The sequence below is a fragment of the Haemaphysalis longicornis genome, unplaced genomic scaffold (assembly GCF_048455015.1).
Source record: "Haemaphysalis longicornis isolate Haplotype H1 unplaced genomic scaffold, Haemaphysalis longicornis Haplotype H1 scaffold_11, whole genome shotgun sequence".
Lineage (NCBI taxonomy): Eukaryota > Metazoa > Arthropoda > Arachnida > Ixodida > Ixodidae > Haemaphysalis > Haemaphysalis longicornis.
Window position 1 is genome coordinate 125,322,539 of NW_027526214.1, and position 11,580 is coordinate 125,334,118.

The 11,580-nt window shown below is 53.2% G+C and overlaps 1 long non-coding RNA gene across 1 annotated transcript; it reads right to left on the bottom strand.

The window, feature by feature from the left end:
* Positions 1–896: 896 nt before the first annotated feature.
* Positions 897–4,241, bottom strand: LOC144160998 (uncharacterized). Its single transcript, XR_013320466.1, has 2 exons — positions 2,979–4,241; positions 897–1,313 (listed from the first exon to the last, which is right to left on the bottom strand). It is a non-coding gene; the product is annotated as an uncharacterized LOC144160998 (long non-coding RNA).
* Positions 4,242–11,580: the final 7,339 nt, after the last annotated feature.

Below are 11,580 nucleotides of genomic sequence, written 5' to 3' on the forward strand. Positions count from 1 at the left end.
CGTGGCGGCCAAACGAGAGGCGAAACACTCCTCGTGGGATTTACTTGCTGCTGTCGAAGCGGAGTACTTGAACCCTGTGTGGGAATTGCTATGCCATGTACAAGGCAGCCTTCCGTCACTCCCTTTAGGCGTGAATAAGCTCTATTGGTTTCGGCGTTCCCGGATACTGCAGACGGGTACTGCTACTCTCTCTTGTAAAGCATCTCGTTACGCCTCAAGAGCGTTCTGCTATTCCCCGCGAGGCAGCGCGTTTTCGCTCCGTCTGCTACTAGCCCCCCCCCCCCCCCCCCCCCATCTCCACGATGGTACTATAGGCAGTTACAAGCAAACAAAACAGGACAAGCCATTTTGAAACATGGAAAAGAAAAAACAAGGTCAGACTTTATTTTTCAAAAAAATACCACAACAATCCGTTCATTGTGCAATTTCACACAAAAAGCAATTCATTTTGAATTAAAATATCACAGCATAAAAACGGTTCTTACTCCACATGCACACAGGAGACGTAACGCCTATTGAGGATACATCCAAGAAAAATTCACAAATAAAAATGCAGCAAAGCAATTGATAACACTGAAATACAAACATTAAATTAAGACAATAAAAATGACATTAACACCCACAAATAAAAAGGTACTGGCATTAGCACGAAGTGTCAGTAGAAATACAGCAGTGGGAAAAATAGTTAACAGTATTAACATAAAACAAAGTGGCCTTAGTACATCAGTGAGTGCTTCACATGGACTGGAAAGCCAGCTCTTATTTAGGACACATCAAAAACATTTACAAATAAATTTTGCGAAACAAAAATCTTGGACTAAAACTATTCAGCGTGGATTACTATTAGCGCATTACAAGGTGCAATCAACACAAAGATACAAAGCCACTGACACGGGAACTTTGCAACAGATATATGTTGGTGGGACAATAGGAAACCACCGGAAACATTCCCACTGGGTTTTTTAGGCGGGTGGTTCTCAAATGAGGATGCGCTAGTAAGATTTAAAAAAGGCATAACTTGCTATTAAAAACAAACACGTTCTAGCTGAATGCTTCATAATGTTGGTGGCGGCCTTCAGAACAGTACCGACCAGGGCACCGTGCTTGAGCCGAAGTAACGTCTACAGAAGCAAGAAGGTGCGCTTCCCCTTTGAAAACACAGACAGCAGCAATGGAAACTCATCCACGATGTCCAAGGATGTGAGCGGAAGTGTCTTGAATGCGACGGCCACTCCTGCTGACGTCTCGGGGATCTCGTTCTCTCTCAGGAAAAAAAAAAAAATCTTCGGGCAAGTACCGTCTTCCCGTGGTTCCTGCATAGGAAGAAAGAGGGGGACAGCAAAGATAAGTTCAACAATGAAAAAAAAATTGACGAGTTTGACGACGTGATAGATTAGTTTTTGCGCCGAGTGAACGCATTGAACCCGTATTGGAATGCAATACTGCTTGGCGCAGTCACAAGTCTACATGCGAATGTGCGGTGACCTTGGATGCAGCCACGCTCATTGTGCCACTTGGTCAATGTCATGTCAGACAGCGCGCCCTACAGCTGTCTGCCTACGCAATGCGCCCCAAACCCATTAGTGCTTACGTGTCCGTAGCTTCTATTGTTTACCCCGCTATCGTTCCCGGTATAAAAACATTTAACAAAATTTAAGTAAAGAGAACTCTTTTTGTAACGTTATAATCCCTGATTAATTTGCATAGGATTTTGCCCTCAGCCGACTGCAACGTACGGCCCATTATACGTTCACAAGTACAGCGTGTAAAAGTTGCTATGGGGCATATAGCTACTGTTTTTTTCATTCTCGAGTACGCTTCGTTGCATGCACGCTGCAGATCGCAACACCTGATGAGAACCAATAGGCTCGTTATTGAACGATCAGAACGCTCGAACATTAAACCACACGCAGCGACGGCGACAACCGACGCGAAAAAAGCACCGTAATGGGTACAACAAACACTATACAACAAAAGCACCGTAATGGGTACAACAAACGAAAAAAAAGAAATAATGCATTGCTGCCAATGCCATTCGTCGTCGTTGCTGCCGCTCGCTCGTGGGCTGCTTCTGGCCGGTATAAGCCCGCGACGGCGACGGCCCGTCGCCTGCCACAGTTGCCGCCGTCAGCGGCCTGTGTAAAAAAATTTTGTCTGTGTCGCCCACAATACCTGTTTGCCGTACCCAATGAGTGAGTTTTCTCGCGTCGCTCATTGGCTTAGACGCATGTAGTTACCCCTTAACAGTCCCATCTCCGGCCATCCTGCCCTCAATCAAAACGCAAAAAACCTAAACCCTGTCAGGACAGCATTTCAGTCTGCTGCTGTACGCGCGGCGGTCACTAAAATTATTGTAATTTTAGTGACTGCCACGCGCTAGACGCGCTCCTATCACTCAGCCTATTAGACGAAATTCTTTGGAGCCGCGCAGGTCGCCACAGCTACTGCACGGCAGCCACTCTAACCCTAGCCGCCTAGCCGCCGAGCTAAGAGTACAAATCAAAACGCAAAAAACCTGTGTGGACAGGATTTCAGTCTGCTGCAGTACGCGCGGCGGTAACTAAAATAATTGTAACTTTAGTGACTTCTACGCGCTAGACGCGCTCCTATCACTCAGCCTACTGTACGAAATTCTTTGGAGCCGCGCAGGTAGCCACAGCTACTGCACGGCAGCCACTCTAACCCTAGCCGCCGAGTTAAGAATACAGGGTAGCGCTGCGACTACTCGCGCGACCGTGCTTCTTACCTGCGAAAACATTCGGCTAGGATACCAACACTTCACGAATCAAAGGGATTGAAACGGTGCAAGACTCGACGCTGTTTGCACACGGGTACAAAAGCCGCCCTTCAAATCTAAGCAACGGTCAAAATGAGTGACGAAAACATTAGGGTTAGCCGCTTCCGCGGACCGAAGCTAGAGAGCAACTCTCCTTCGCTAAATACACAAGATAAGAATACCAGGTTAACTAATGGCTTACCTCCACTTCCAGCCAACATTTCTTCGTCCGGTAGATAAATCCATGGTCGTCATCCCAAGATCCCAAGCTTAAGGCGCGAAGCCTGCAAAGGCAGCGACTGCACACCGGCTGGTCCGGCGGCTTGCGCGCGCATTGCTACACAGTGCATATAGTTCCGGTATCGGCCTCTGCGCCGCCGCAGCTGTGATGTCCGTCCGAAATAAAAACTAGTTCCACGCATGCACGCACGCACGAACGAACTAATATACGGCTTGCTTACGTGTTCGTGATCTAAAGCTGACGCACAGGCATGCAAGCAGTTAGCGAGCACGCGTCACACTGCGTTCAAGCAAGTATGACGATAAGGGCAGGTCAAACTTCCCATGTTGAGCAAGCCGTCTCCGAAGCTTCGGATAATTCTCGCGCCGAGAATGCTGGCGCCGAGAAGGCGAAAACGAAAACAGACACCGGCAGCCTGCCGAGGGGCCAAGCCCGGAGCATGAAACACCTGAAACCGCCACCGTCGCAGCGAACGCGGCCGGATGTTTATACCAACGAGTGAGAGCTTTGGAGTCTTGCCTGGGGCGTGTCACGTGTGTGTGCTGTTCGCCGAGGAGAGTCGCCCCACGCCTGCGCACCGCGTGAGACGTTTTCTCCCCGTGCTCTTCTGTCCTGATCCACTGTAACCTCAGTTTTCTCAATAATAATACCTTTAATTCTCAAAACCTAGTTTCTCCTATTCGATGCGAGCACGCGTCGTACTGTGTTCAAGCATGCAAGCATGACGATAAGGGCAGGTCGAACTTCCCATGTTGGATGAAGCGTCTGTTTGAAAGTCCACTTCGTGCGTAGCACATGGTTTACAAAGCGCAGCCCTGTGTTCCGCGCTGGCGGGACATCACGGTCTGGCGCGATCAGTCGTCGCTCGCCCGGTTCTTGCGGGTGCACCGCCTGTGTCGGCTTTCACCGTAGACGCGAGATCGCGTGGCGGAAAATCCGCCGTGGTAGTACGCCGTATATTCGTCGGGCTGAGCTACGGAGACGCGGCGTCCACCGCCGCGCCCCCGCCGCTGGGACGCCCTCGGTGTAATCGGCGTAATCGCTGAAATCGGCGCGCAGTATTCTTTCCTCCGTGGTGCGCACCTTTTATGATGCATAGTCTGACAACTTTTTAAATGTCGATAACTAAGCCATTACAGAGGAAAAAACAAAACAAAGAAACAAAACCAAATCGAGACATGCGTTTTTTTTAGTTTTGTCAAGCTTGCTCCATTCATGTCACTGAACGATGCGAGCAATCGTTACATGAATTCATATTCTTGCACGTTTAGAATACGCGGCGGAACTACTCGGGCGCTTTTTACACAACTGCTTTATATAATATATACGTATGCAAATAAAACATCGCTGATGAGTTGGTGTGCGTAAATGGTAGGAGTGCCTCTCCATGCTTACTCCCGCACTTGACAAGAATGAAATTGCAATTTTACTCTTCGTACTGGAGAGAGGAGACGATGTGCAGCTTTACTCTTCACTGGTGCGGGAGCGGAACTGGGGCTGCACTCCGCCGCGCACGAGAAGAGTACGCTGTCAGTTTTGCTCTTCCTCCTCATGGGAGCGAACTTTGCATCCAACTCCCCGCAGCTTTCGAGGGGAGCGCGCCAACGCTTGCAGGAGTACAATGACTGTTGGACTCTTCAACTGCTCCCCCGATTTCTTAGAGTGCACAATGAAGATACTGCTGGCCTCCCTCACTTTCAATGCAATAAAGGCGTACAAGCATTTTGAGGGGCTGATTTATAGGTTTTGTTTCGGGGCTTGGGTTGTGCCGACATTTCGCAATTTCGAAGGAAAGGGTGTACAAGGTGATGGGACGGGACGGGACATGAAGGAAAGAAAAGGTTCTCCTCCGTGGCCCGGGAGGATGTTACACTCTCCCTGTAGCGGTGAAGATTTTAAGCTAGATATAGCTGCAAATTTGTCCGAAAACTGATGTTCTTGCGGTAAGACTGCATAAATTTAGAGCTAAGAGAAAAAAAAACGTCAAGCCTTTCAGAATTGTTCGCTATCTTAAATAGCCAGCACAGGCAGTCTGTTTCACTGCCGTCACATGAACGGCAATGTCAGTCAGTGGGGCTCTTAGATTTACAGTCTCGGACTCACCGTGGAGAGTCCGCGGGTAGTCCGAGGATTCCCCGAAGCCATAGGTATGCATGGGAAAATCTAATGCCGGACTGCTTCTCGGGGAGTCGGTGGCGAGTCCGAGACTGTAAATCGAAGAGTCCCACCGTCTAAAGTGCAATGTTTACCGCAGTCCTGAAGGGCGTTCCATGCGGATACGCAGGACCTGAGTGTACTAATCATTTGAGTAGCATGGATTGTTGGGCTAGTTGGTACACGTGCATAATTAAAAAAACTTTGCGCGAAAGGGCGGGACAAAGGAGAGAACGTCGGCGTGATTCTCTCCTCTCTTCCGCCCTTCAGGGAAAAGTTATTTCAATTATGGGCCAACCAAGCTGTGCAGCTTTTTTGTAGTGCATAAAAATATCCGAATCTCCAAGGGGGGGCAGTTGCCCCCCCTTGCCCCCCCTTCCGGACGCCCATGGATACAGATGTTTCTGCGTCAGTAGACTCAATTACAAGATGAGAGTAGTTGTTAAGGTTGTTGAAAAGGTTGTTGCAAGCGGTGGAAATTATACTTCACTGCGGCCACTTTTCAGGACCGATTACGTTTAGGAAGAGGTTTTGGCAATACGACAAGCCAAAGTATAAAGTAGGGAACAGCAGTACTTTCTTCCGAAGCCTTACTCTGATAGCTCGGCAGGTCCCAGAGATTCCTGCCAGGAAAATAGATAGGGAGCCGATCCGCCTGAGCTTGACCTGAGCTCCGACGGCCACCGTTTGTAGTTACCTTAAAATTCCCTTAACCATTACCCTTAAAATTCTTAGCCACGATAGATTACAGCATAAGTATGGGTGCTCAGATCTGCGTTGTCGCCAATACCGTCAAGGTGCCCCGTGCGGGCGAAGCGCTGACACAGCACTTGATATTCGAAAGGGCTCTTGTTGCCGCAAAAGAGGCTTCGCTGGCATCCGCTCGATGAGGTCTGGGAATCTGAGTTGGGATGCGCACCGGCTCTCGTGCATTTAAAAGTGTTTCTCGTTGCTTCGGTGAAAAATTGCAAACGTCGATATACCTGCTAGAGAAGCGAGCCGTATTCCTCCGTGACTCAGAGGCATAAAAGCTACCGTTGCCACAGTTTGCGCCCTAGAGCGCACCGGTGCAGCTGGGGCTTCGCCCCTAGTTTGTGACGCAATGGGTAAGTCACACAAAGTTGAAAGGGAAGCGGGTAAGAGGAATGCTTGATTGGTTTTGCTATTTTTCAACAAAAACATATAGCTGCTCGTCGAAGAAAAGCTGAGAGAGCTGAGAAACGTATGATTTCTCAGTTAAAACGAAGTTTCTTTCAGACTTCAGTCTCTCAAGCCGGTGTCTCCCCTCCTCGACCCACCGCCAGATGGAGACGCCGCTTCATCCAGCTCCACAGCATCAATACCATGCGGGCTTAACGCTGTGGACTTCGTGCCGCGAGCTTAACACGTCCGCCTAAATCCCATGCGGGCGGCTTGCTTGCGGGTGTTTCACTAAAACTGGCCCATTGTACTCGTGCTCGTGTCGTTAGCGCTCGTGTCATGCTCGTGTCATTGTGCTCGTGTCGTTAGCGCTGTTACTATGAAGGGTGTTTCACGTATAGTTTCACGTGTGCAGGCGTTATAGTGCGATAATTTGTGATATCCCACGAAACAGATGTCCACGTACAGAGCCTTGGTATGTCTCTTCGCGTATTTTACTTCAAGACTGGGTCTGCGCAGCTGTTTCAGGAAGCACTCCCCAGCAAACCGCTAACATCTCTGCGACGTCCCAAAACATCTGAAAGTCTAGGTCCAAGCAGTTGTGGGAATCGTGGAGAACCGCGACCTGCGATCCCGAGCCAGCGCGCGCTTCAGGAGAGACGCTTGTGCGCTGAAACCGGTCCGGCGCTTTGCTGGTTCGTCGGCGTCCCCCGAGAGATGGCACCACCTATGTGTGCGGGGATAGGCGCGCGGGCGCGGGCGGCGCGAACGTGCGCGCAGGGGAGACGGGAAGAGTCTCGGCGGAGACCCGTTCGGGGCGAGATCGGCGGAACGCGGCGGTGATGGATACATTCATCTCAGGTGGGAGCTTTGTTTGTCGCGCGCCGTGAGTGCCCACCTCCCGTTCGCGGTCACGACCCGGACGGCGTGATTCGTGAACGCCGTCGAGCCTTGTGCTCGCATGCTTTGGGATTCCCCAAATAAACGGCTGTGCTTCGGCACTACTGTCTACTGTGTTCTCGTATCGGCGAACCTCGCTGGGCTGCCGTAGCCATGGGAGCCCGCGTGGTTGACACGCCGGGAGCTAGCGTTGGGGCCTACCCCAGAGAGCTGGCAAGGTCCCCGAGGAACCCCTCACGTACCCCCACATGGCGCCCGAACGTGGGTCTCGTCTTCAGACGAATTCGAGGTTGCTAGCTCCCCGAGAAATGCGTTGCTGCAGTCGTAGCCCGCTACCCTTTGTCCGGAAGACTTCGGACGAAACGCCTCGCGCCAGTCGGTTGCAGGCAGACAGTTATGATGCCCGATACAGCCGTGACGGCAAATGTGTAAACCTTCCTACACGCACCAGGTGGTGAGTCAGTAGGATACCTCCGAGCACCGCAGTCGCGGCCCGCTTGCGAGACGGGAGGTGCGTAGGCCTTGTTCCAACATGGCGGCGGGTCGCCTTCCTCGTAGCGCCGTCTCCGCGGAGTAGCGCCGGCGGCGCCGGTTGAAGTTTCCCGCAGGCGCGGCGGACACTACCGAGCGAGGGTGCGGTGTTTGGGAGTTCGCAAGCCGCACGATGAGCCCGCCGCTACTGCGCTTCGAGTCCGAGGCGGAGTGTTTGCCGATTTGACGCCTGACAAAGAGCGAGGGGGATCGCTGAAGAATCAGTCTCCTTTCGCTGCGGGGGGAAGCGGGAGCAATGGGACCGTTGTCTCCGCGCTTCCGGAGTGCGTGCGTCTCGATGCCGTGAATTCTCCGCTCGAGATTGCGTTTAGGCAGTAAGAGCTTCGCGCGGCTCGGCAGCGGGCTCGTTGGTCGCGAGAGATCGCCAGTCTTAGTAAGAGACGGACTCTCAGGCGACCTATACCGGTGATTTGCGCCCGTAAGCCGCTGATATTGCGGTTGGCGCTGGCTCTACGGCGGCTTGTATTGCTGCGAGTGAGTTGCAGGAGCCCGCCTGCTTGATGCTGACGCTGCTTTGCCGACCAACGCACCAGGCCGAAATAGCTCGGACGGGCGTTTCGATGCCGACAACCCGTAATAGTCAGGCGAGCTGCCTCCAGGCGGGGGTGGCTGCTGGAGCACAGTTGCCGGACTCGTGATTCCGCAAGCAAGCGAACGTGCAAGGGGGAGTCCCCTCGGGCATCTTTGTTACCCTATTTGGCGAGATCGTCGATAAGGTTTCCGGCCAGTCACAGGAGAATGCGGAGTCCCGCTGCTCCCCACTTCAAGTTCGGGAATCGTTTAAACTTGACGGTGAGAGCGAGACCTGCAAACGGATACAGCCGGGAGCCACGCCAGTCACCACTGCCACGGACAGCGAGGATGGCCTGCTCAACCACCGGCGGGGCCGAGCGCGGCCCGCGGAGCTTCGGCCTGCCGGGCGGCAGCCAACCGTTCGGGAGGACCTGCGGCCGAAGCGGCCACGGAACCCAGGAGGCGGCGGGATCTGGCGCCTACGCGAGCGGCGCGAGCCTTCGGGCAGCCGCAGTGGGCGCGGCCGTTCCTGTTGCCGCCTCGAGCTGGGAGTGGGGGTCGCATCATGGCGCGACCCCGGCGTTCGTCGGCTGCGGCTGCAGCTACCCCCGGGCCTGCCAACCTGCTGTGCTGCCCAACCGCGAGAGACTTGGAACCATTGCAATGTGTTTGCGGGTTTGTGAGGCGAGCATCGCGACGGCGGCATCGTGTGGCGAACTTTGGTGTGGAGTGGCGTTCGGTGGCTGTTTTGCTGACTTGAGACGTCGTGACGAGTGTGGTGCAACGTGGCGTCACTCGAGCTCAAGTGGCGTCCAGTTTTAGGGGGGAGGAGTGTGGGAATCGTGGAGAGCCGCGACCTGCGATCCCGAGCCAGCGCGCGCTTCGGGAGAGACGCTTGTGCGCTGAAACCGGTCCGGCGCTTTGCTGGTTCGTCGGCGTCCCCCGAGAGATGGCACCACCTATGTGTGCGGGGATAGGCGCGCGGGCGCGGGCGGCGCGAACGTGCGCGCAGGGGAGACGGGAAGAGTCTCGGCGGAGACCCGGTCGGGGCGAGATCGGCGGAACGCGGCGGTGATGGATACATTCATCTCAGGTGGGAGCTTTGTTTGTCGCGCGCCGTGAGTGCCCACCTCCCGTTCGCGGTCACGACCCGGACGGCGTGATTCGTGAACGCCGTCGAGCCTTGTGCTCGTATGCTTTGGGATTCCCCAAATAAACGGCTGTGCTTCGGCACTACTGTCTTCTGTGTTCTCGTATCGGCGAACCTCGCTGGGCTGCCGTAGCCATGGGAGCCCGCGTGGTTGACACGCCGGGAGCTAGCGTTGGGGCCTACCCCAGAGAGCTGATAAGGCCCCCGAGGAACCCCTCATATATCCCACACAGTACATCTATTAAACATCCCAAAAACTTGAAATATTTTAATGAAAAATAGGGATGTTAAGATAATGTTTTTCGTACCATATATTCGAATGTTATTTCAGCAATGTAGAAGACGTACTGTCGATGCTGCTGCTACTAATTTTGTGGAAGCTATGTAGTGCAAGACTCGGACACGGGAGACTTGAGGGACGCGTTTAATGACGACGCAACCTCGCTTAGAGGCCGTTGCAAAAAGCGATGGTGAAGAAGGCGCGAGGGTGGAAGATGAAGAAGATGGTGTGGTGCTCGAGTGCGCCACACTGATGATGAGTTGCTAGGTGGGATTGGCCATTCGAGTAACAGTTATGAAACAACGATGGCGCCTGTGCTCACAATATCCCCCCCGCGGCGGAAGGGGCGCCTCCAGGCGCTAGAGATGAGGGGCGCCGATGAAACGGCTTGATGCGCGAGACATGGACAATTTCAGTTCCGCGGCGCCGGCGGTCGGACGTGGGGCGAGTAGGAGCCACTCGATAGTTTACTGGAGAAGTCTGCTCCAGAACGGTGTAAGGACCGATGAAACGTGGAAGTAACTTTTCACATAATCCCACTGCACGCATGGGAGTCGCAAGTAACACTTCATCGCCTGGTTGAAAGGAAACAGTCCGATGCGTCGCATCATGACGAGACTTGCGTTCTTCTTGACAGGCCTGGGTGTTCAACTGTGCGAGACGGCGGCAGTGTTCAAGGCGAGAGACAAACTCTCCTGGGACATCCGCTTGCGGAGAGGCAGGTGCAGAAAAGAAAGCAGCATCGAGGACGGAAGATGGAGGGCGGCCGTAAACAAGAAAGAAGGGCGAAAAGCCAGTAGTTCGTTGTGTTGCGGTGTTGTACGCATAAGTGACGAAAGGTAAAACGGTGTCCCAATTCGTGTGGTCAGGGCTTATATAAAACGAAATCATATCGGAGAGGGTGCGGTGAAATCGCTCAGTCAGCCCATTTGTTTGGGGATGGTAGCTCGATGTGGTTTTGTGGACGGTACCAGCAGCGCGAACTTCATTCAGCAGTGTTGAGAGGAAAGTTTTTCCGCGGTCGCTGAGAAGAATGCGGGGAGGGCCGTGTCGCAAGAATATGTCCTTTAGAAAGAAATGAGCCACCTCTGAAGCGCAGCCGGTACGAAGCGGGGCAGTTTCGGCGTATCTGGTTAAATGGTCCACCGCAGTGACGATCCAACGGTTACCTGCTGTCGTCAATGGCAAGGGCCCGTACAAGTCAATTCCCACCACGTGGAAAGGAGCGGACGGACATGGCATTGGTTGTAACAGTCCCTCAGGTACAGTGGTTTTATGTTTTCTAAGCTGGCAAGCAGCACAAGATGCAACATACTTGGCGACACTGGTGGCGAGGCCAGGCCAGAAGAACCGGCTCTTGATGCGGTCGTATGTTTTGCGAAACGCCAGTGGCGGCATCGTGGAAAACTTCTAGAATCTCCTTTCGAAGCGAACGGGGAATCACAGGAACCCATCTGTCGCCGGTAGGATGGTAATTGTAGTGGTACAGAGCGCCATTCAAAAGTCGAAATTTGTCCAGCTGGCGACGCGAGCGGCTGTTAGAAGGCTGCGCCAAGCCGCCGAGGCGATTGATGAGGTCTCGGCAGTACGTGTCGGACCGCTGCAAAGAGATCAGGTTATCAGGCAAGTGGTAGGTATCGTAATCTGCAGGTGCAATCGGCAAAAATAGGGAGTTAACACCAGGATGCTTATCATCTGACTGAGGCGACAGCGGGCAGCGGGAAAGAGCGTCCGCATCCATGTGTTTCTTCCCTGACTTATAGGTCACTGTAAAATCATATTCCTGTAAACGGAGAATCCAACGTCCGAGGCGGCCCGACAAATTTTTCAGTGACGACAACCAGCAAAGCGCGTGATGGTCAGTCACAAGCGAG